This window comes from Rhinolophus ferrumequinum, chromosome 19 (assembly GCF_004115265.2).
Source record: "Rhinolophus ferrumequinum isolate MPI-CBG mRhiFer1 chromosome 19, mRhiFer1_v1.p, whole genome shotgun sequence".
In the NCBI taxonomy this organism is placed as follows: domain Eukaryota; kingdom Metazoa; phylum Chordata; class Mammalia; order Chiroptera; family Rhinolophidae; genus Rhinolophus; species Rhinolophus ferrumequinum.
In genome coordinates this window covers 13,940,356-13,964,323 of record NC_046302.1, presented here as the reverse complement: position 1 = coordinate 13,964,323, position 23,968 = coordinate 13,940,356, and the positions used below count along the sequence as shown (strand labels likewise).

General features: G+C 36.6%; 1 pseudogene; it reads left to right on the top strand.

The window, feature by feature from the left end:
• The first annotated feature begins 963 nt into the window (after window positions 1-963).
• Window positions 964-1,247, top strand: LOC117038696 (V-type proton ATPase subunit G 1-like; annotated as a pseudogene).
• Window positions 1,248-23,968: the final 22,721 nt, after the last annotated feature.

Below are 23,968 nucleotides of genomic sequence, written 5' to 3'. Positions count from 1 at the left end.
AAGGGATGGTGGTCTGCGCCTTCTGAAACTAAAGATTGAAAACAGTGACTGGACTTGGAACGGAGCTGCGCCCTCCACAACCAGATTGAAGGACAACAACTTGGAGCTGATAGGCCCTGAAGAAATACATTGTTCCCCAATATTCCCCAATAAAAAAATTTTTTTTTAAAAAAAGAAGAAACTTGGAAGGAAGACACCATATATGGAGAGGGAAAAAAAACTTTGAAAAATCTATCAAAAAAAACAAAAAACCCACAATACCTAATGTCATAAGGCTAAGGACAAAGTGATACTCTTCTATACTACACTTCTATATCCTTTCTAAAGGGCAATTTGACAATGCATGTATAAAAACAGAATTTTGCATGTTTTTTAATCCAGAAATCTCACTTGTTTGAATTTATCCAAAGTAAGTCATCATGCGTGAACACAAAACATATTTTTACAAACAAAGGTATTTATTTCAACATTATTTATGATGGTTTAAAATTTGTAGCAATCTAGATGTCCAACAATGGTTGGTTTGTTAAATAAATTATAATACATCCAGAGGAATATTCTACAACATGGAAAAAAATCACACACAGGTAAAAAAAGTATATCACAACTTAACAGGTAGAACGTAATCCTATTTTTGTTACATATAGATACATCCATTTCTATATAACTATGTGACTATAAATCTATCTATCTATTTATCGGTCTAATTACTTTAGAAATCACCACAGAAAACAGAAATATATATCCCCCAAATGTTCATCTCTTGATGGTGTAATTATGAAAAAATATGGCATATTTCTTCTTTCTGCTCACCGTTTTCTGAATTTTCTACAATTGACAGATATTACATTTTGAATCGGAAAAAAGTTAACAGCTTTGTTAATTGGGTTATAGGCAAAGAGATGCAAAATACAGAGCTCAATAAGATAGAAGTTTAAATCTCTGCAAACTGTGATCACTGCCATGGTCAGTCAATCACAGGGTATCCAGCAGCTGCTGCAGGCCGAGAAGCAGGCTGTGGAGAAGGTATCCAAGCCGGCAACTGCTCTGGGATCCCACAGCAGTTGAAGCACTGAAGGAAAGACGGATATCCAAAAGAAGAGGACCATCCTCAAGACCTACTTCTAGCAGAACAGGAATGAAGTCCTGGATAACCTCTTGCCTTTGTCTGTAACACCCAGCCACAAATCCATGAAAACTACCGCATAAATGGATGGGAAAAGAAGAAGGCAGTGCCTCTACCATAAATTGGCGTTTTAGATGCCTCCATGGAAGACAAAGCTTTTTGCAAAGCTTGAGTTATAGTCTTGTGAAAGGCATTAAGTTATTTCTGAATATTGCATAGTAGGTCCTTTTACTTTTGGGAGAATAGCAAATCTAGCTTCTTTGTACAAACTTAGAACTTATCCAACAATTTCATCTTTTTACCTCCTATTTCTTAGAAATTTAAGGGTCAATGCTATCTGTTTTCCTATACCTTTTAACTCAAGGTGCCAGAAACATGTATACACATTTTAAGAAAAGAAAAAACTGTGTTAAAATTATAATACTCAATATACACCAATAACAAAAGACGAATACAATTCACGTTTGACTTCTGCAATTACAAGAGGTGCTCAAAGTGGTTACCATCAGTGTAATTTTCATATAGTTTTTTCCTTTTTTTAAATGTGTATACTTGTTTTGGCAACTTCTGTATATATATATATATATATATATATATATATATATATATATACACACACACACACACACACACACACACACATATATATATATAAAGAGAGAGAGAGAGAGGATGTAGATATAGATAGATGATATAGATATAAAGTTATATAGAGAAATATATCTATATCTCTATCTATCTATCTACGGTATCTATATCTTTCTCTTAGATGAAGTAAAAAAATATTTTTTTTTTTTAAAAAAGAAAGAGATTAAATGTTTTGGGGGGTTTTTTCCCCTAAAGTTTTCTTAAAGGTCCCGGGCTTTATCTATGAAAAAGTAGTAAATAGTTATTTGTAACCTATGTAAAACAGCAGCCAACCTTAAAATGGTCCTTTCTGGCTAAGGATTAGAACAATGAAAAGTAGTATAATTGTTGGGGCTGATTTTAGTATCTCTTAATCAAAAGTACTAGATGATAGAATTCAAGACCTTGTTGCATGTTATTACTTGGTGCACTGATAATCATTTAATAATAAAGAATCTTTGTCATGCAGAAAAAAATCTCCCCAAACTGTCTAGAGGTGAACGGTCCAGTGTTATAGTGAAGCTGTATTCCACAAAGTTATTCAGGAATCCAGATTTCTTTATCTTGTGCTGCTATTATCTAGGTTGGAGTCCTTTCCACATAGTAGATGCTGGCTAAGATCCACAACCTCATTCTAGCCCACAGGGTGATCCAGGCCAAGTAGATTTGTCTTTAAGGGGATGACTTGGAACTTGCACACTTCATCTTCATTCACCATGGGCTTCATGACAACACCAGTCTGCAGGGCAGGTTGTGATCTATAATTCCCAGCCATCAGCCATATATAAAAGTTCAGCTAAAATTTAGGGTGAAGGGATTATTATTAAAAAGGAGAAGGAAGAATAAGTAGTGGGGATCAATTAAGAGACTCTTTCCCTAGATATTATAAACTAGAGTAGTTGAAATACTGTGATACCGGTACAAGAATAAATAAAACAGCACAACATAGGGAATATAATCAATAATACTGTAGTAACTCTACAGTGTCAGATGGGTAATAGACTTATTGGGGTTATCACTTTGTGAGGTATATAAATGTCTAATCACTGTTGTTTTGTACACATGAAACTAATAATGAAAAAAAGAATAAATAAAAAAATGGAGTAGACTAGGAAAACCAGAAACAGCCTCAAATTCATGTAAGATTTAAGCATATAGATAAAAGCAACTTTTCAAATTAGGATGAGTGAGCGAATGAATTATTCAGTCAATAATGTTGAGAACTGAATAACCATTTGGGAAAAACAAAGTTAGATTATAAAACAAAATGCATTCCAGATATCTTACAGACTTAAAGGAATTATCAATAAAACTGGTGACCAAACTATAACTTCTGCTTTAATTGGTTCCCCATTCCACAGTTCTCTGGACCTTATTGATCTCAGTTATCTCTTCATTGACCTTTAGCAACCAGAACTGCAAATCATATATCAAATGTAGAAGGCTATGTTTGTATTAGGTCAGAGAGTGCTTTGTATTTTGTTTTTTGTTTGTTGGCTTTTGTATCCTTTCTTATGAAGTGGTCTTTTTTATGTTGATTTTATGTGTTGCTAAATATAATACATAAAACTAGTAATCGATGTATAACTTGTAATTCCCAACAGGATATGTGTGTATCTGATTGTATTTGGTGTTTATAAAAATTAGTCTCCAACTCAACAACAAAGAAATAACTTGATTAGAAAATGGAAAAATGACTTGTATAGACATTTCTTAAAGATGGCATACAAATGGCCAACAGGTATATGAAAAGATGCTCAACATCACTAATAATTAGAAAAATGCAAATCAAAATCACAATGAGATATTACCTCATATGTCCTACCTATGGATAGTAGGATGGCTACTATTAAAACAAAACAAAAATAAAAGTATTGGCTAGGATGTGGAGAAATTGGAACTTTTGTGCACTGTTAGTGGGACTGCAGCTGTTATGAGAAACATTATAGTGGTTCCTCAAAAAAATTAATAAAAATAGAATTACCATATGATCCAGCAATCCCACTTCTGAGACAAATACTGTAATATTCCACTTATATGAGGAATCTAAAAATAGTCATATTCATAGAAATAGGGAGTAGAATGATGGTTAACAGGGCTATAAGGAGAAGGAAATATGGAGTTGTTATTTAATGGATATAGAATTCCAGTTTTGCAAGATGAAAAAAGATCTGAAAATTGCTTGCATAATATACTTAACACTGCTGACCTGTACCCTTAAAATGATTAAGATGATACATATTTTTGTTTTATGTTTTTTACCACAATTTTTAAAAAGTTTGCATCACAATGTTTTTGCTTTCAGTTTTCAAGAATCAGAGATAAGGATTTCTTATACCTGAGCTCTCCAACATGGTAACCGCTAGCCACATGTGGCCACAGAGCACTTGAAATGTGACTAGTCTTAATTGAGATATACTATAATTTAAAAATACACACTGGGATTCAAAGACCTAAAGCAAAAAATTTTAAATATCTAAAATTTTTATATTGATTAAATGTTGAATGATAATATTTTGGATATATTAGGTTGAGTAAAATATATTATTAAAATTAATTTCAACTGTTTCTTTTTACTTTTACTTTTTTAAATGGTGTTACTAGATTTGGCAGAGATTTTGGAGTTATCAGACAAGGAACTTAAAATAACTATGAAAAGCATGCTAAAAGACCTAATGTAGAAAGTGGACAACATGCAAGAACAAGTAGGACAACATGCAAGAACACAGATAGAGAGATGGAAACGCTAAAAATGAATCAAAAAGAAATGCTAGAAATCAATACCACTGTGGCAGAAATAAAGAATGCCTTTGATGGGTTCATCAGTAGACTAGACATGACAAAAACAGAATCATTGAGCTTGAAGATATGTAAATAGAAACTTTCCAAACTGAAAAACAAAGAGAAGAAAAGAATGAAAGGAAAAAGACGGAACAGAATATCCAAATACTGTGGGACAATTACAAAAGGTGTAACATGAGTGATTAAAGGGGGAAAAGGAGGAAAAAAAGAAAGAAACAGAAGAAATATTTGAAATAATAATGGCTGAGAATTTTCCAAAATTAATGAGATACCAAACCACAGATCTAGGAAGTTCAGAGAATGCCACAGAGGAGATACACACACACACACACACACACACACACACACACACACACACATATATGTGTGTATATATATTTGTGTGTGTGTGTGTGTGTGCAAATCATATTCAAACTGCAAAGAATCAGAGATGAGGAGAAAATCTTGAAAGAAGCCAGAGATGGGGGGAAAATCCACTTTATATATAGAGTAACAAAAATACAAATTGCGTTGCCCTTTTCTTCAAAAACCATGCAAGCAAGAAGAGAATGGTGTAAACTATTTAAGGCATTTGAAGAAAACACCAGGAACCTAGAATTCTATATCCAGCAAAATTATCCTTCAACAGTGAAGGAGAAATAAAAACTTTCTCAGACAAGAAAAAGTGAGGAAATTTTTCTTTAGTAGACCTGTCTTGAAGAAATATTAAAAGTTCATCAGAAGTTCATCAGAGAGAAGGAAAATAATATAGGTCAGAAATTGTGATCTACATAAAGAGAATTTAAAGCATTGAGAAATGAAGGTAAAATAAAATCTTTTATTTTTCTTATTCTTAACTGATCTAACAGATAACAATTATTTCAAAATAACAACAACAATATAGTGGATGATTATAGCTTATGGATAAGTGAAGTGTATGACAGCAGTGTTATAAGGGATGGGCGGGGGCAATTGTTATATGGCACCTGCACTACCTGTAAAGTGGTACAGTGGTACCTCGGTTTTTGAACGTAATCTACTCCGGAAAACCATTCAAGTTCTGAAATGTTCGAAAACAACTGACATCTAAGCCTCAGGATCTTGCACTCAAAGGAAGGCCACATGACATGTTCGACTTCCAAGGCGTGTTCGAAAACCGAAAAATTTGCTTCTGGGTTTACAGTTTTTGTAAACCGAAATGTTTGTCAACGGAGACATTCAAAAACCAAGGTACTACTGTATACTGTTATTTGAAAGTGCTCTTAGATTAGTTGTACATGTATATTGTAAACTCTAGGGCAATGACTAAAAAAAATTGAAAGTATAATTAATACACAGTAGTACCTCGGTTTTCAAATGTCTCTGTTGATGAACATTTCAGTTTACGAACGCCATAAACTCGGAAGTAAATGCTTCAGTTTCTGAACACGCCTCGGAAGTCGCACATGTCACATGGCTTCCACTGAGTGCAAGATCCTGAGGCCTACCTGTCGGCTATTTTCGAACGTTTCAGAACTCGAAAGGTATTCTGGAATGGATTAGGTTGAAAACCGAGGTACCACTGTACTACGAAAGGAAATTGAATCGTATAAAAGTCTCAATTAAAACCAGAAAAGGCAGAAAAAGAAGGACCAAAAAAAAAAAAAAAATGACAAAAAAAAAGAAATAAAGAACCAGCTAGTTCATAAAAAGCAGTTATAAATACAGTAGCTATTAATCCAACATATCAATAACCACTTTAAATGTGAATGGTCTAAATACACCAATTGAAAGACAGAGACTATTAGGGTGGATAAAATAACAAGACCCAACTCTATGTTGTCTACAAGAAGACCAATTTAAAGAAAAATAAAGGAATAAAGAAAGATATACGTAGGTCGGACAATTATGTTCATGAACTTTACACAGTGGAAAGTTCGTAAATGTAATTGTCCGACCTTTATACTATGCTATCACTGACGAAAAGAAAGCTGCTGTAACTATATTAATTTCAGGCAAATTATCTCCTGCAATATCTTAAAAATTACTGCTCAAGCCAATCAGGCCCACAGTTCTAGTAGAAGTGTTTGAGAAAAATCAGAATGTTTATGTGTGTTGACTATTCTTTATGCCTTTACGTTTTATGAGAGAGATGAATCCAGGCAAACGTTAGCTAAGTTGAAAGCAAAGTGGGATGGAATACATTTTCACCAGGGAGATTTTGTAAAGCCTTTCTCATGTGTCCTTTACCAGACAATGGGAGCCAGCCAGATTAAAGTTTGGTTGCTTTCCAACTGAAGCCTATTTTTTCACATGCCCTAAGGGTATCCATCTTAATATTTCACATGTGAGTTTGTGCCATGTACCAGTCACTGAGTAAAAGAGGAGACTCTTCAGGTTTAAGAACATTTTTCAGGCAAGAGGTATGATTACTTCACCAAGGAACTGAATGGAAGGACACACACCAGAAATGTATTAAGAATCTACAAGACAAGGTAAGGGTAAAGCAGATCAAATATGTGGTGATGGAAGAACTGATTCTGAGTGGTGAACATACAATGCAACATATAAATGATGGATTACAGAATTGTACACCTGAAACCTATGTAATTTTACTAACCATTGTCATCCCAATAAATTTTAATTTAAAAAAATGAAGGGGGCCAGCCCAGTGGCTCAGGCAGTTAGAGCTCCATGCTCCTAACTCCGAAGGCTGCCGGTTCGATTGCCACATGGGCCAGTGGGCTCTCAACCACAAGGTTGCCAGTTCGATTCCTCGACTCCCGCAAGGGATGGTGGGCTGCGCCCCCTGCAACTAGCAACGGCAACTGGACCTGGATCTGAGCTGCACCCTCCACAACTAAGACTGAAAGGACAACAACTTGAAGCTAAACGGCACTCTCCACAACTAAGATTGAAAGGACAACCACTTGACTTGGAAAAAAGTCCTGGAAGTACACACTGTTCCCCAATAAAGTCCTGTTCCCCTTCCCCAATAAAATCTTTAAAAAAAAAAAAAAGAAAAGAAAGAAAGAAAAAAAAAGAATTCACAAGATAGACCTTCAAGAACCTGCAATTCTTCAACCCCTAAAGAAATCCTCAGGGTTCCCACAACTGAAAGCATACTCTTCAATAACACTTCAGGTGTGGCTGTGGAGGATAATTGATGGAAGAATCTTCCAGGAGCAAAGCCAAAGGCCACAGAGGATGATGAACAAGGAGATTCCTTGGCAGAGTCAGGGTCTAACAGAGAAATACACTTTATTGCCGGGGCAGGGAGACTTTCATCTCAGTGGGCATTATTACATCACTGTAGCAATCCAATGATTGCTGTTTCCCTCCTTTTCTTTTTCTGAAAGAGGATTTTTATGATCTTGTTCTTAATTCACCACTATCTGTTTGGTTGGTGGAGGTGGGAAGGATAGAGAACTTGTGTTTCAGAAGATGCTTGCATGAAAAAATCGTAAGTAGTCCTGACGAGGGGAATGCATATCACTCAGAGGTCCTAGATTTTGAACTGAATGGAAAGGCCAAATGGAACTTTGTGTTGTTTCATCTGAACAGGGGAAAAATGTGTTTTATGTGTCGGAGGAAGAGTGAACATGGATATTTGGGTGATCTGGGGTGGACTGTAGCTGAGACTGTCAGTTGCCCCTCTGTATGCACCCTCCCCTCTTCCTTCAACAATAGAATTACCTGAATTTTAGATCAACACATGGTCATTCAACCAAGGCTATATTTCTCAGACTCCTTTGCACCTGGGTTTGACCACGTGCCTTGATTCTAGTTAGTAGGATGTGAGAAAAAAATCATATAGACGATATAGTCTTGAGCTATTAAAAGAAATAGGCATGTCTCTCCTTGGACATTTCTTCCCAGTGGCCGAGACTTGATAGGTAGCAAGACCTAAAGCAGCCACCTTAGATTACAAGAGAGCAGCCACGGGGGAGGAACAAAATAGAAGAGTCTGCGTCCCCGACACCTCATACCTACCATATCAGCCCTAGAGTGCTTACGTTCAGACTGTGACTAAAAGAGAAAATTCTTTCATGTTGATTTGAATGTTTGTTAGAGCAACTCAAGCTTATAGCCTAATCTCATTGTATTGTAACTATTTTTCTTAGTTACTATTCTTTTTATTATAAGTAGCTAATTATTAATAATAATAGTATCAGCAAATAATAACATGTTACAATTCTGTACTAAAATCCAAAGGCTGGAAATTCAGCCAAGCCTTGTAGGGTCTAAAAGAGGAAATAGAGAAGCCATCAGTAATTGAGGTTACTCTCATCTCTGCCTCTGCAAACTAGTATACGACCAAATATGATTGAACTGGCTCCAACTTTACATCATTTCCTAAGAGACAGACTGGGACCTCAGTTCTAATTTCAGAGTTACCAGGGTAGAGAATCTGGCCCAGCTTTGGCTGGGGTTCACTGATTCAATCAATCTATAGACTGATATTGGAGAACAAAGTTCTCAGAAAAGGCTGGTGTCAGTTTTGTAGATAACCTGTGGGTCTAATATATGATTGATTTACATGTCTGTCTTCTGTATTACGCTTTGTTGCTAAGGCTGTGGGGAAACAGGAACTCCCATTCATTGCTGGTGGAAATGTAAATTGGTACAACCATTGTGAAGTGGAATTTGGCAATATCTAACAAAACCACACATGTTTATTATTGACACAGCAATTTCACTTCTAGGAAGTTGTCCCTGGGATACACCTTCAATAAATATGAAAATACATATGCACAAGATTGTTCATTGCAACATTGTTTGTAATTGCAATCTAAATATCCAAATATAACAAGTAATTGAAGTATGGTACATTTATACAATAGAGTACTATAAAATTATTTTTAAAAATAATGATCTCTATAAACTGATATGGAGTGATTCTCAGAATATATCTTAAATGAAAAAAGAAAAGAACAAAAAAGTATCTATGGCAGCAGTTCTCAAAATATGGTACACACACACCTGGGGGGGTACCTGAAACCCTTTCAGGTGGTCCATGATGTCAAAATTATTTTCCTAATAACACAAAACCATTATTTGCCTTTTTTCATTGCACTAATGGTGCAAAAGCAATGGGGGTAAAAGCTATAGGGCTGTTGCAAATTAAGGGTGAGGCAAATACTCTTCACTGTCACATGGGAAACAAAAAAAAATTTTCACTTAAGAATTTCCTTCATAAAGCAGTAAAAATTAGTAATTTTATCAAAACTTGACCCTGAGTACATCTTTTTAATATTCTGTATGACTAAATGGGAAGTATACATGAAGCACTTCATTTTTAAAATTTTGGGGGGGAATATTGGGGAACAGTGTGTCTCTCCAGGGCCCATCAGCTCCAAGTTGTTGTCCTTCAATCTAGTTGTGGAGGGTGCAGCTCAGCTCCAAGTCCAGTCTCCGTTTTCAATCTTAGTTGCAGGGGACACAGCCTGCCATTCCATGTGGGAATGGAATTGGCAATGTTGTTGTTGAGAGCTCATGCTCTAACCAACTGAGCCATCTGGCCATCCCTCTGGAAGCTCAGTGGCAGCTCATTGTCTTCAATCTAGTTGTGAAGGGCACAGTTCACTGGCCCATGTGGGAATTGAACCAGCAACTCTGTCATTCAGAGCTCATGCTCTAACCAACTGAGCCATCCAATCGCCCCAGGAAGCACTCCTGATACACGCAGATATGATGGTTAGATAAAGAAAAAGTATTTCTGCTATTATTTGAGTTACAAGCTGAACTAACCACTTTCTCATGGGACAACACTTTTACTTGAAAGAACAACTGATAGACAAACTATTGTTACTCAGATATAGGTATATGACAGTTTTTTTCTTAAATATGGGTGAATTGAGCCTATCGATTCAAGCAAAACAACTGATAATATATGTTGCTAACAGTAAAATTCAAACTTTCAAGTCAAAATTAGAACTTTGGAAAAGTTCCATCCACTACCATGGGTTTTTCAGCTTCTTGATACTTAAAGTTTCTTTGATGGGGTCAGATATGATTTCAAATCAAGTAATTTTTGATACTGTACAATGAAATGTGTCAACATTTGAAATATCTACCAACTTCAATGAGCCCTTATTTTCTAAATGATCAAAGCATGATATTAACAAATCATGCATGGTTAAAAGATACAAAGTATAAAACAGATCAATGGATTTTAATGTAACAAAATTTATAAAAGTTCATTGATATGGTTTCAGATTCCACACTGCAACTGATATTTAAGAAACTAATGCTATTGTGTTTTAGGGTAGTATCAAATAACAATTATTTGAAAAGACTGGGTTTTTTGTTTTGTTTGTTTTTAAAAGATTTTATTGAGGAAGGGGAACAGGACTTTATTGGGGAACAGTGTGCACTTCCGGGAGTTTTCCAAGTCAAGTTGTTGTCCTTTCAATCTTAGTTGTGGAGGGTGCAGCTCAGCTCCAGATCCAGTTGCCATTGTTAGTTGCAGGGGGCACAGCCCACCATCCCTTGCGCGAGTTGAGGAGTCGAACCAGCAACATTGTGGTTGACAGCGCGCGCTCCAACCAACTGAGCCATCTGGTACTGGCCCATGTGAGAATCCAACAGGCAGCCTGCGGCATTAGGAGCACAGAGATCCAACTGTCTGAGCCACTGGGCCAGCCCTGAAAAAACTGTTAAAATACTCTTCCCTTTTCCAACTACATATTTGTTAGAGGTCACCTTTTCTTTATATACTTCTACCAAAATAATATACTGCAAAATAATATACTTGACAAAGCAGATAGAGAATGCAGCTGTATTCTATTAAACTAGACATTAAAGAGATTTTTGTTTTTTTCAATCTTTAGTTGCAGGGGGCACAGCCCACCATCCCCTACAAGAATTGAACTGGCAACACTGTTGTTCAGAGCTCACACGCTAACAAACTGAGCCATCCGGCTGCCCAAAAGAGATTTTTTTAAAATGTAAAATAATGTCATCCTTCTTTCTTTCTCTCTCTCTCTTTTTTTTTTTTTTTTGTTTGAGAAAATGAAGTTATTTTTTAATAAAAATATGTTATGTTTACATTTCAGGAGCTTGTTATTATTAATTTTAATTGAGCAAATAAATATTTTTACAATTTCTCAATTTCTAATGCAGAACATATAATAGATATAGCCCACATAACCAAAAGCTCTTCAATAATATTTAATAGTCTGAAGAGGCCCTGAGACTTAAAAGTTTGAGAATTGTAGATTTATAGTATACTACGTATTGTATAATAAAGAAATATACATATAGCTGCTTATGTTTTTTGCAAAAAAGAAACACAGGAAGGAAACACTAGAAACCAATGATCTTGGTTACTCACATGGTGAGAGTAATCTGCAGGCTGACACTTCTCTAGGTAAACCTTCCAATTAGTATTGATTTTGGAAACACACTAATATTTTAAATACTAAAAAAGAATCATAAAATCAAAAGAATGTAGGGAAACTATAAAATGGAATATAAATTAAAAAAATAAATCTAAATGTATTTCAAAAGAATAACAGTCACATTAGAGAGGGTAGAAGAAACTAACTCAAGTAAATTTTGACCATAATATTTTGACCTTATACCCTCAGACTAAAGAAAAAAATTAAATGAATATTGAATTATAATAGTAAACTTGGTTTTTGCACAGCCATGTCTGGTATATTCTAAGATTGAACAAGTAATAATTATCTTGAGAGTAATGGGAAACAGGTTTCTTCTCACTGTCAGAAAAGAGAACTACAACTGTGAAAAGTGGGAAGATTGAAATAAAGCCTGTGGTGTTGGACTGAAATGTATCAATATGAATTCTTGGTTTTCAATGTAGTTTTGTGTGTGTGTGTGTGTCTGTTCATTCTACCTTTGTCTACTGAAAGGACCTAAAAATAATGACACTCCAGTAGTAATAAGCACATGCAGGACCCATATCTTAGTTTCTAAATACCATTGTCTACTGAAAATAACTAGGGCTTTTTGGAGAAATGATTGGTTCCAGGGCTGGTGCAGGGAAAATCAATATAAGCCTGGAACATTTTGTCATACCAGAAAATAAGGAAGTCCCCAAAGAATAATGGAGTCAAGTCAAAAAGATAAGGGGATCAGTTTGAGGAGCTTTCACTGACCAAATATGAGACAATCCGAGCACCAAAATAAATAATAATAGTAATTGGTTATAACCTACTAAAGAAAAGGACTCCATAAATCTGCAGAGATATAAATAAATAAGCAAACAAACAAATGGGGAAGAAGAAGCTCTTCTGAATAGTAGAATGACAACAAATAAATATAAAAGAAATGATAGTGTTAGAAATCACCAGTTGATAAATATGATAGTAGTATTTGATTCAAGCTAGAATCATAATGGGTTAGACACCATTTTAATAAATAAAGTTAACATTACCAGTAAAGGAAAAAGTCAACATTGAAATTATCTTCTTCCTAATATGCACTGAGAAGGGCATAACGTAACTTTTGTGATATAGCTGTCAAAAAATGCACAGCCTCCATCCAACTATGAGGAAACATGAGACAATACCAAAGTGAGGGTCATTCCATAAAATAACAGTCCTTTACTCTTCAAAAATGCCAAGGTCATGAATGACAAAGACAGACTGTCACAGATTAAAGGAGACTAAAGCGATATGCTAAGTAAATACAATGTGTGATCCTAGGTTTGATCTTAGTCTAGAAGTTTTTGCTTTTTTATGAGGTAGATTATCTCACAACTAGCAAAATATGAATCTGTTCCACGTATTGAATAATAGCATTATATCAGTGTTTGTTTCCTAATTTTGATAAATGTATTATGTTAAAGGATGTCCTATTCTTAGGAAATACATGCTGTAGTATTTAGAGCTCAAGAGGCAACATGTCTGCAATTTGTTCTCAAATGCTTCAGGGGGGAAAAAGACATATATGTGGGAAACGAGTGTGTGTGTGTGTGTGTGTGTGTGTGTGTGTGTGTGTAAAATAATGAACCAAATCTGGGGAATCTAAGTGGTAAAGAGTATGTGGGAGTTCTTTGTATTATTCGTACCACTTTACCACTTTTTTTATAAGGCTGAAATTACATTGAAATAAAAAATTACAAAACAAAAGTAAATGAAAAAATAATGAAAGTCTGACACATGCAATAACATGGATCAACCTTGGAGACATGCTAAGTGAAATAAGCCAGATTGTAAAGGACAAACAGTGTATGATTAAATTTATATGAGGGACATAGAGTGGTCAAATTCATACAGACAGAAAATAGAATGGTGGTTGCCAGGGGCTAGTGGGAGAGAGGAATGGGGGAAGTTTAGGGAGATGAAAAACTTATGGAGCTGGTGATAGTTGGTGATGGTTGCATAACAATGCAAAAGTACTTAATGCCACTGAATTGTAGACTTAAAAACGATAAAAATGGCAATCTTTACATTATTTTACAACACAAACAGAAAAGTAAAATGAGGGTTGACAACCCCAGATTTGTATTATGACCCCATATTATCAGCACTCCTTCCCCAGAAGTGATTACAAACTGGTTTCATTTTATAAAAACATTTAAGGAACAACTTCCTTCCCACCACAGATCGTGTAACATCTTGCCAATCAAAGTGAGAAACAGCCTATTTAAATAATAGTTACGAGGTGGCTCAGGAGGTAATTTTAACCACTGTAGTAATTAGCCAACAGTTTGTTTACAGGGTAACGCTTCCCAAGGATGCTGGTGACACTGAGAAATCAAGCATTTTGCAAGCCTTTCTTTTTTGCACTCTGTGACCTCTGCAGTATGAACAGGAAAAATAAAGTGAAGTAAAATAGCTGATATATGCAGTCTAAATTCTGGCACCACCTTGGCCTGAAGTGGGTGCATATTCTCATCTAGGTTACTCATTATTTTTTTATAGTCTAAACAATGGTAAAGTGTTTTCTATACTTTGTTTGTAGTAATTGCCTGCAGTGTCAAATATCAAGGCACAGTAAATCTTGTCTTATTTTAAGAAACTCAAAGTACCAAGTGAAAAAATCATTTCCATTTTCATAGGAACAATAAAATTTCAGGACTTCAATTTTTTAAAACCCTATTAACCAGACTCTTTGCCTCTAATTAATTCTGGAGAAAACTGCAAACTTCATCTTCCTAAAGTATTGCCAAGGTATCATCATTTCCTATAGAAAAAGGGCCCCCACCCCACATCAGTCTAGTAATTTGACCTCAATATACCTTTTGAGATTTACCTTCTATGATTCCCTCCTTCTGTATCTGTCAAATTAGATCACCAAACATTAGAATAAATCCCCAAAAGTGTACTTGGGAACCAAAGAGTGCACCCATTTTCAAGACTTTAAATATACATTGTTGAGTTGTTCTCACCAACTTTGAACATAAGGTGTCCTTTCCCCCAAATCTTTGTCAACTATACTTCCTTCAGTTTTTGAAATTCACTGATTGACTCATCTTTTCTTCTCCTTTGAACTCCTGGAACATTTACTTACTTATTTTATTTTCATACAAACCAGCTTAAAACTGCAAACCATGCCCACTCAAGAATATTTGTCAATATTTGTCAAGTGAATAATATCACTATTTTAGTTCACATGTAGAACCTGTAATTATACCTATAACCTGGTGACAAGCCCAGGCAGCTTATTTTTTAACTTAAAAAAAATAATACCTATTGCTTTTTATGGTGATAAAGTTAGAGAATCCGAGTTCACTGCACAAAACTCGCAAGAGAATGAGGAGCCAAAATCCCCCCAATTCGGGCATAGGCCTTATTTACATTTAGGTCTACAAATTGGCAATCTTTATGCTACAGATGAAGTTGAATCCTAAAAGTACATGATTTTGTTTATTTATTTATTTATTTATTTATTTATTTATTTATTTATTTATTTATTTCCTATCGACATTCAAATAATGTTTGAAGTGAATGTAGGTTATAGCATAGATCTAGAGGCCCCCAGGTAAAAGAAAATACACCTTCAATTTCATTAACCTCTTTTTGCACGTCTCCAAAATTTCTTGCTTTGTTTCTCAAGTACAATCAACAACTGGGACTGACTGTTCTGTGTGAGTTGAGGTGCTGAGAGTAGAGGTAAGACATTCTAATCCCACAGCTAATCAATGAGGAATGAATGTAAATTTCCTACTCCTGTGTTTTGAGGGTTTTTTTTTCTTTTCTAGCTTAGACTATCTGTTAGATAAGGATTCCTTAACAGTAACTTAGTTAAAACTTCTTTACACAGCTTGAAGTCTAACAAACAAAATTTAATTTTTTCCTGCACTAAAATTTATTTTGCATTTTTTTATACAGCAATGGTTTGATTACGATTTGCAAAATCATAAGAGGTGTATTTTGGGGGCTGGGTGTGGGAGAACTGGGAAGAGCAATTGTATGTTTAAGTTACATTAGAGAGGAACCTTTTCCAAAACAACATCTTAGTATGAAAAATTGGCAGGTTAGTTTGTGAATTGGATTTCAAAGCTACATGGAAGGGCTTGTATCGCAGACTGGAGGGGGCTCTCAAGAATTCTTTGAGGCTCAACAAAATGATGACAGAAGACAAAGCATTGTGGTTACAGAATCACTAATCCTTTTGGAAAATGCACTTTTCGATCAGACAAATAAGTGACAAGTGACGAATCAAGTAGAAGTTTGTGTAGGCTTTCCCATAAAGAAGCTGGTAGAAAGAACATATCATTTTACTAAATGAAAGCAAAGAGAACCTAACTCAAGAAATCTAGATCCCATTTTCAAACAGTTTTGTTTAGTTTTTTTAAACTAAATGGGATTCTTGTGAAGTAGAAAATATTTAGGACAAATCCCACATTTGTGACTTCCAGTGAAGGATGATGCATCTAAGAGTTGAGAGAGAAGGGAAGGAAGGGAAGGGGAAGGGGAAGGGGAGGAGGGGAGGAGAAAGGAAGAGAAGAGAAGGGAAGGGGTGGGAAAGGAAGGGAAGGGAAGGGAAGGGAAGGGAAGGGAAGGGAAGGGAAGGGAAGGGAAGGGAAGCGAAGCGAAAAGAAGAGAAGGGAAGGGAAAGAAAAGGAAGGGACAGGAAAGGAAGGGACAGGAAAGGAAGGGGGAAGGAAGGGAAAGCATTCAGATATGCTGACAATTTTACTTTTTCAAACTTAATCACCAGAATATTATGTTTTAACACTTTGGAATAAGGCCTGTTTGTGTTTTTATGTTAACTTCTGGAAGTTCTGATTGAAAACAACTCCATACCGGATGTATCAAATCTTTCTAGACTTTACTCTTCCATCTCTCCATTCCTGTTTCACACATATGAAAAGAAAATAATTGGCCGTGGGGCGGCCGGATGGCTCAGTTGGTTAAAGTGCAAGCTTTGAACAACAGGGTTGCCAGTTCGATTCTCACAAGGGCCAGTGAGCTGTGCCTTCCACAATTAAATTGAAGACAACGAGCTGCCTCTGAGCTTCCGGAGGGGCAGCCGAATGGCTCAGTTGGTTAGAGCGAGAGCTCGCAACAAGGTTGCTCGTTCAATTCCCCCATGGGATGGTGGGCTGCACCCCCTGCAACTAAAGATTGAAAATGGTGACTGGACTTGTTGCTGAGCTGCGCCCTCCACAATTAGATTGAAGGACAATGACTTGGAGCTGATGGGCTCTGGAGACACACAATATTCCCCAATAAAATTTGTTTTAAAAAAGAAAATAATTGGCCTTATAGTCATTTGCAGCCATTAAAATTTTAAAGCATTTTTGTCTTTATAGTTAGTAAAGTAAAACAGTATTTCTAGAGACCTCAAAGTGAGATACTGATTTGGTGAGTATGTTTCCTGAATGAAAACAACCAGGCAAGTACTCCGATAAGTTCAAACAGGAGAAATGGAAATAATTATTTAAGGGTAGGCTGTCCAAAAGAGAAAATTTACCTCAGTTATCTACCTCAGCGTCTAAAAGAGTCTAGTAGAACTAAAAACATTAAAATACCATCTAAAGATAAAATGTAATTGTTCTCTCAGGTAAGAAGAAAATGTTTTACCATAGGAACAGAAATAGCTAGAAAGGAAATCAATAGGGCACAGTTAGGGGACTTCTTAGCCCCATTAGTAAACAAAACATTTAGACTAGAAGTAAGGAGCTACTGACTAGGCAAGTGAAAACATAAACTATAAGGGTTTATCCAGAAATGATACGACGGCCAGGATTTCTTCAAAATAATACAAGACAGAAGTAAGTGTGTGAGGGTATAGATGAAGCAAGAGTGTCCATGGGTTGGTAATTGTTAGAACTGGGTGATGAGATTGTGGGGATTGAGTATACGAGGATGTCCGTTGTTAGACATATTTAAATTATTCCATAATAAAAAGTGTAAAAGCAAAACAAAGATATTCTGGGCAGGACAAAGCCCTTGTTTCTGAGGTCACCTGGCTATTTTTTAGGTTTTTTAAAAATAAAATGTGTGTGAATTGTTGCCAAGGACAAACAAAAGGGGAGAAAAAAATATGGACTGATTTAGAATTTATTTCACCCTTGAAGAGGAGCCCTGCTAATCTACTCTGTGTTTTACTGAGAAGAGCTTCCAAAATGGGTTGGAAAAATAATAAAATAAAATTAAAATTAAATAAATTTAAGTTTTAAAAATAAAGTATATCCAAGAAGCTTGGAAGTAAATATATTTTCCTCCCTTTTAAGGTAATATGGAAGAATTGTTTTGGCTTTTGCATAACATCCTGTGGAGGCCTGATGAAAACACTGGCAGATAACAGATTGTTCCTTTTTGCAAATATGCCAGTAGAAGAGAAAGCCTTTATTTAAATCTTCCATGCCTTTCAGGGGATATGCTGACTCCATCGATACATTGATAACATTTATTAATTCATTTTGGGGAAAAGCATTTTACCCTATTTTTACTTGTTGTAATGCTTGGCCACATTTCCTATAAAAATTACCATTAGGATTAACCTTTCCAATTTTGCAAATTTGGTCATCCAATTCAACAATGTAAATGCTTTGACAGCCTTTGTTATTATTTCTTGTAAAAGGCAATGAATGAATAATGAGCTCCAAGGGTGTCATTGGGGGTTATTCACACTTGCTAATGGTTAACCACCCATGGCTCCTGAACTGCAGAGCCAGATTTAAAGTCTCCCCAACACAACTGCATCTATTTTAGCTCCCTGCTGGGGAAGGGGGCCTATGTAGGATTTGTTAAAATCCCCTCAAACTCAAACCAGAACAAAACCTAAATGTGCAATACTTGGGGATTGGTACATAAATTATATCCATAGGTACAACGGACTGTTATTTAGTTATTAAAAATGATGATGGTAGACCTGCCTTGCAAGAAATGTTAAAGTAAGTTTTTTGGAGAGAAGGAAAATAAGATAGGTTAGAAACTGAGATCTGCATAAAGAGCATGGAAGAATAAATAAGTGAAATAAAATGATGATGTAGGCCCTCTGCCCCAGTCTCTAATTGGGCACGTGCCTTCTCCAACTCCACCACAAGTGTCTCCTGCGCCCCGCTTCCCAACCCTCTCAACCAACCCCCGTCTCTCTACCATCTCAGGCTTGTATAAGATAGAAAAAAAAGCCTCATCATGCATCCCACTCCTTTTCCCCTTCCCTTCCTCCAAAGGTAGCTGTTGTTAATATTTCCTTGAGTACCATTCTGAAAAACATAGGCATAAAACGTTTTACACAAAAGGGTTAATACTGTATAGTATTCTGTATCTTGCTTTAAAAAATAACAAATCGTATCAACATTTATTATTAATCTTTCCATATCAGCTCAATCTGATTTGTTTTATTTTTATAATGTTACTTTCATTTTTTAAAAAAAAATATTTTTATTTCGATTCCTTTTTTTTTTTTTGGTGAACTGCCTATCTGTATACTTTGTCCAACAGTTTAAAAACAGGATTGTTCATTCCTACGTTTTGTGTGAGCTCTTCATAAATTAGGTAAATAGGTCTGATTTTGAGAATTTCATGGATTTTTTCCTCAAGCATAAGTATTTTTTAAAAACAAAATGCTTGTAAACATTTACATCTTATTGTTTCTCCATTTCTGTGTCCCGATTAATAAGGCCTTCCCCACTCTAAGATCAAATTCATGCCTTCTTCCCTAAGAGGTTGTCTCAACCTTCACAGTATTAACACTTTGGACAGGGTAATTTTTATTGTGGAGGTCTCTGTCCTGTGTGTGGTAGAATGTTTAGCAGCATCTTTAGTCTCTATCCACTAGATGCCGATAGCATTTCCTTCTCTCCAGTTGTGATGACCAAAAGTGTTTCCAGACATTGTCAAATATCCCTGGGAGGCAAACTTGCCACACACATCCTGCCTGGAGAATCACTGTTCTAGAAAATATATAGCTGCATTTTAAATTACTTTAACATTTCAATCTTTGACTCCATGAATTTTAGTTTTGTTAAAGGGATGAGAGATACAGCTTTATTTTTAACTAAAAGTAGTTAATTGTCCCAATTCAATTTAACCCTGATATGAAAAGCAACCTTTGCCAAAATCTAAATCTCTGTATGTAGTCTAATATCTCATTCTTCTGTTTTCTCTTTATTATCAGTGCAAAATTTCTACATTTTAATATCAACTTCAAAATATACTTTAATATTTGGAGATGCTTGCCCTGTCCTCTTCTCCTTTAGAAGTTCCCTGGCTATTGTAAGATCTTTAATTTTGATGAACTGTGGGGGAAAAAAACCCCAAAAAACCTATTGGTATTTTAATGGGAATTGCTGTGAATTTAAAGACTGATTTGGGGAAAATAAACATCTTTCTATTTTCACTATTGAATCTTATTGCTAGAAAAAATGTTATATCTTTTATTTTACTTAAGTTTTCCTTTATGTCCCTCAGTAGAATTTTAAAGTTTTCTTTATAAAACTTGCACATATTTCTTGTTAATTTTATTCCTAAATATTTCATTGTTTTATTGCTATTATAAATGGATCCTCTATAGCTTTGGGAAGATAGATGGAAACATTGGAATGAAATAACTACTTTCATGGAAGTAGGAGAAAGGGAGTAAGTTAAAAACTGGTGTGGCGTTCTGAAGGTCTTATTTTAATAAACAAGTTAATAGTCAAATAAACAAAATAGTTAAAATTTGTGGTGTTATGGAAAAAAACACGAAGCGTACTCAATCAGAGGTGATCCTCTCTTCACCTGCCCCAATCTCTGCCCTGGCCCATTACCATCCCCCTGGATGACATCTGACAATGTCTGGAGGCTTTTATTGTTAGTCAAAACTTTAGGGGGAGAATATTACTGGCAAGTATTGGTTAGTGGCCAGAGATGCTGCTAAATATCCTACAATGCACAGGACAGCCCCCACAACAAAGAAAGATCTTGCCTCAGAGGTTAATAGAGCTGTGGTTGAGAAACCTTGAGCTAGATGGTGATACTGGGGTTACCTAAATTTAGGTCAGGGTGTCATGAAAACTCCTCTGAGAAGGTGACATTTAGGCCAAATTTTGACTGGTGAGAAATAGCCGGACATGCAGGAAGTGTAGGATCATCCTAGGCCAAGGGGACTTGCAAACAACAAATAACAATGAAAAATCCCTTACATGTGAGTGCAGTGTACATACGCACAGAGTGAAGAAATGAATTAAGAGGTCTTCCATATTTCACTTTGTATCTTCTTTCTTCCTTGAATTTTTGAGAGGCAGCCTTTTTCTTTCTTTTTTTTTGGTAACTTAAAAAAAGAAAAAAAGCACAGAGAGCAGGCAGGTTGGAAGAGAGCCTTTTGTAAAACTACAGGTAGATTTCAGATAAGAGATTTCTGAGCAACCCCCACGTGTTCAGGAGGCCCTGGTGTCAATCTGTGGTTAGTCTCTGTCCTACACTGCCTTCCATGTCCATTCACCAAAGAATGACAGAGAACACTTTATTTAATGCCAGATAATTTATGTCCAATACTTGTTTTTATACTTTTAGTTATACTTATAGTTACTTTTTGTTATATTTGGATGTGTTATTTAAGTTACCTTGACTTTAGGAAAAAAATAAACTACTTTATTATTAAATGAGGTAATTTAAATACATGTTTCATAAACTGTAAAGAACAATACAGATGCATGATGTGGCAAATGGAGGGTAAAGGCTGAGCTCAACAAATTATCTTTCTACTATGTCCCCTTGCCTCTAGGCAAATAAAAATGAGGACTGGGCTACCGAGGAAAAAGAAGGACTGGAAAGGGAAGTATAGGGTAAGAGAAAAGTGATTACAAACTAAAGTAGTAACCTGAGTTACATTATTCATGTAACTAAGAGGAGGAGATAATCCTGCTGGAGTCGATAAAATCAGAAGATGGTGGTAGCCGAGCCCCAGGCCCTTGGAAAGACAGCTTCTCCTTAAGCAGCCCCAACCCCCTGACCTGAGATGTGAAGAGGTGATTATAGAACCCTTGTGCAGTGTTGGGAGCCCAGCAGTCTGCATATTTAAAAAATACATATATCTGTCCCCCAGAGACTAGAAGTAAAAGGGATCCAATAACTGAGTCATCATTCCTCCACCTAGGAGAGTGCCTGATGGAATTCATGTTTAATAGTGGTTGTTGAATAGATGAATGAAACACATTCCCCAATCACTTGATAGACCTGGCATCAAAATAATAATGACTGCATATCCATGAACTTTTCTGGCAAGTTTCCCTAAGTTTCTTTTTGAATTTTTGCCTTTGAAGAGTTTGTGTACTGTAGAAAGTAACTTAAACAACTCTTTCTTTTCTTGGCCTTGAGGCAGTTTCAGAAGATAAGACACCTAATGTGTCCCTGGAGGGAAAAAATATTGGTGAAAACGTTTATCAGTAACCTTTTCAAGCACCAAGCAGCGTCTCACTAATTGATCACACAATTTCCCAGTTTAATTAACATTTATATGAATTCAGCAAACAGTGTGTAGCAAATGTGTATCAATGTAATTTTCTTTTTAGCACTCTAAAGAATCTTAAGTCATTGGATCAGTTTTATAGAGCAGCCCTACCTGGGACATTAAGGGACTGACAGAGCAAGAACTGAAACTTGTTTTTCCACCATGGGAACAGCAAATAAACAAAAAATATCCTAAATTGCTGGTTTTTCGAGCTCACACTTTTGATTATTTTACCTGCCTATGTTATGCAGACTCCAGATACTTTCTTCCCAGAATACACGAACAATACAAAACTCCAAACAAGTTTGGGATAAGCCTCCAAACAAGTTTGGGTTGTGGATGGGGCACATCTACCAGGAAGGCCGTCACACAGAGTGGTGTGGGCCCTGTTTGGAGCATCTGGCCAGCTTTAATAACTGCTTCGATACGATTCGCTCGAGTAAAAGCTGAGCATTGGCCGGATCAAGCCGGACCTCCAGCAAGAGAATTTAAAGTTCGACTGTTTCCTCCTCGCAATTTGAAAGGGGCTTTTAATTCTGGTCGCCCCTCCTCCTTTCCCTCTAAAGTTTGTTTTCTAGCTATAAACTCGCTTCAACTCTCGGTTTCCATGTCGGTTGCCTGAGACTCGCAGTAACTAGCCAAGTGCACTTAGACCAAGAGAAAGATACCTTTGTGTACAGAATGAGAGCCACCGCGTGGCCAAGGATAACCACGCGGAAGAAGGAAACATTTTTGTCGCAAGCTCCTGAAAGCGGCCAGGGGGAGGAGTTAGCCGACCGAAGGCGTTTTGTTGAGTGGCTTCGAAAGCTGTCTAGGCAGCCTTAGCCGCTTTCGAAGTTAGCAAACAAAGCGTCTCCCCAGTAACCGCCGGGTTCCAGACAAGGCTCCTGCCACTCAGACCGCGGAGTCGCAGCGTCGGCCGGCCCCCGGCTCCTCCCCGCTGCGTCTCCCCTCCCTACTCTCCGGTTCCCCAACGGATATGAGCCACCAATCCCAGCAACAAACAACCCTTCAAATGCAAGAACCCAGCGGCCCTCTAACGTGCGGCCCCCACACTCTCCCCGCCCCACATCTGTCTCGCACTCGGGCGCAGCAGCTGATTCATCTAGGCCTGGGGAAGGAACTGAGCTCCAGCAAGTTACAGGGTAGCTTCCAGGCTGGCGGTTTCCCCCAGGACCATGTTCCCTGCTTTGTCGTTTTAGGTGTGTGTTCTCTTAGGTGCCGAGCAGTCGGCAAACCAAAGAAGGAAAAAATCGTAAGATGTGTGCCTTCTTAGAATGACGTTTTTTCCCTTGTTTACTCATTTTAAGTCATGTAATTGGAAAAACCACCCAAGCTTTGTAAACTCTGGCTTTAATTCACTCTCCGGGCGGGGGCGCCTTTTTTGGGAGGGTGAGTGGGTGGGAGGCTGGCTTTAGTTTTCAGCGTAATCCTAAAACAGAGGCTCCACAGTCTAGTTAGTCATCGTTTGGCTGCCTTAGTCCTTCTCGGGTTTAACTTTATTTCCACGGAGCTACTCCTGCCGGATTCTCCATCGAGGTTACAAAACAAAACCAGCACAGAGCCGAAACTGGAGGCAGATTCAGGCGCTGACGT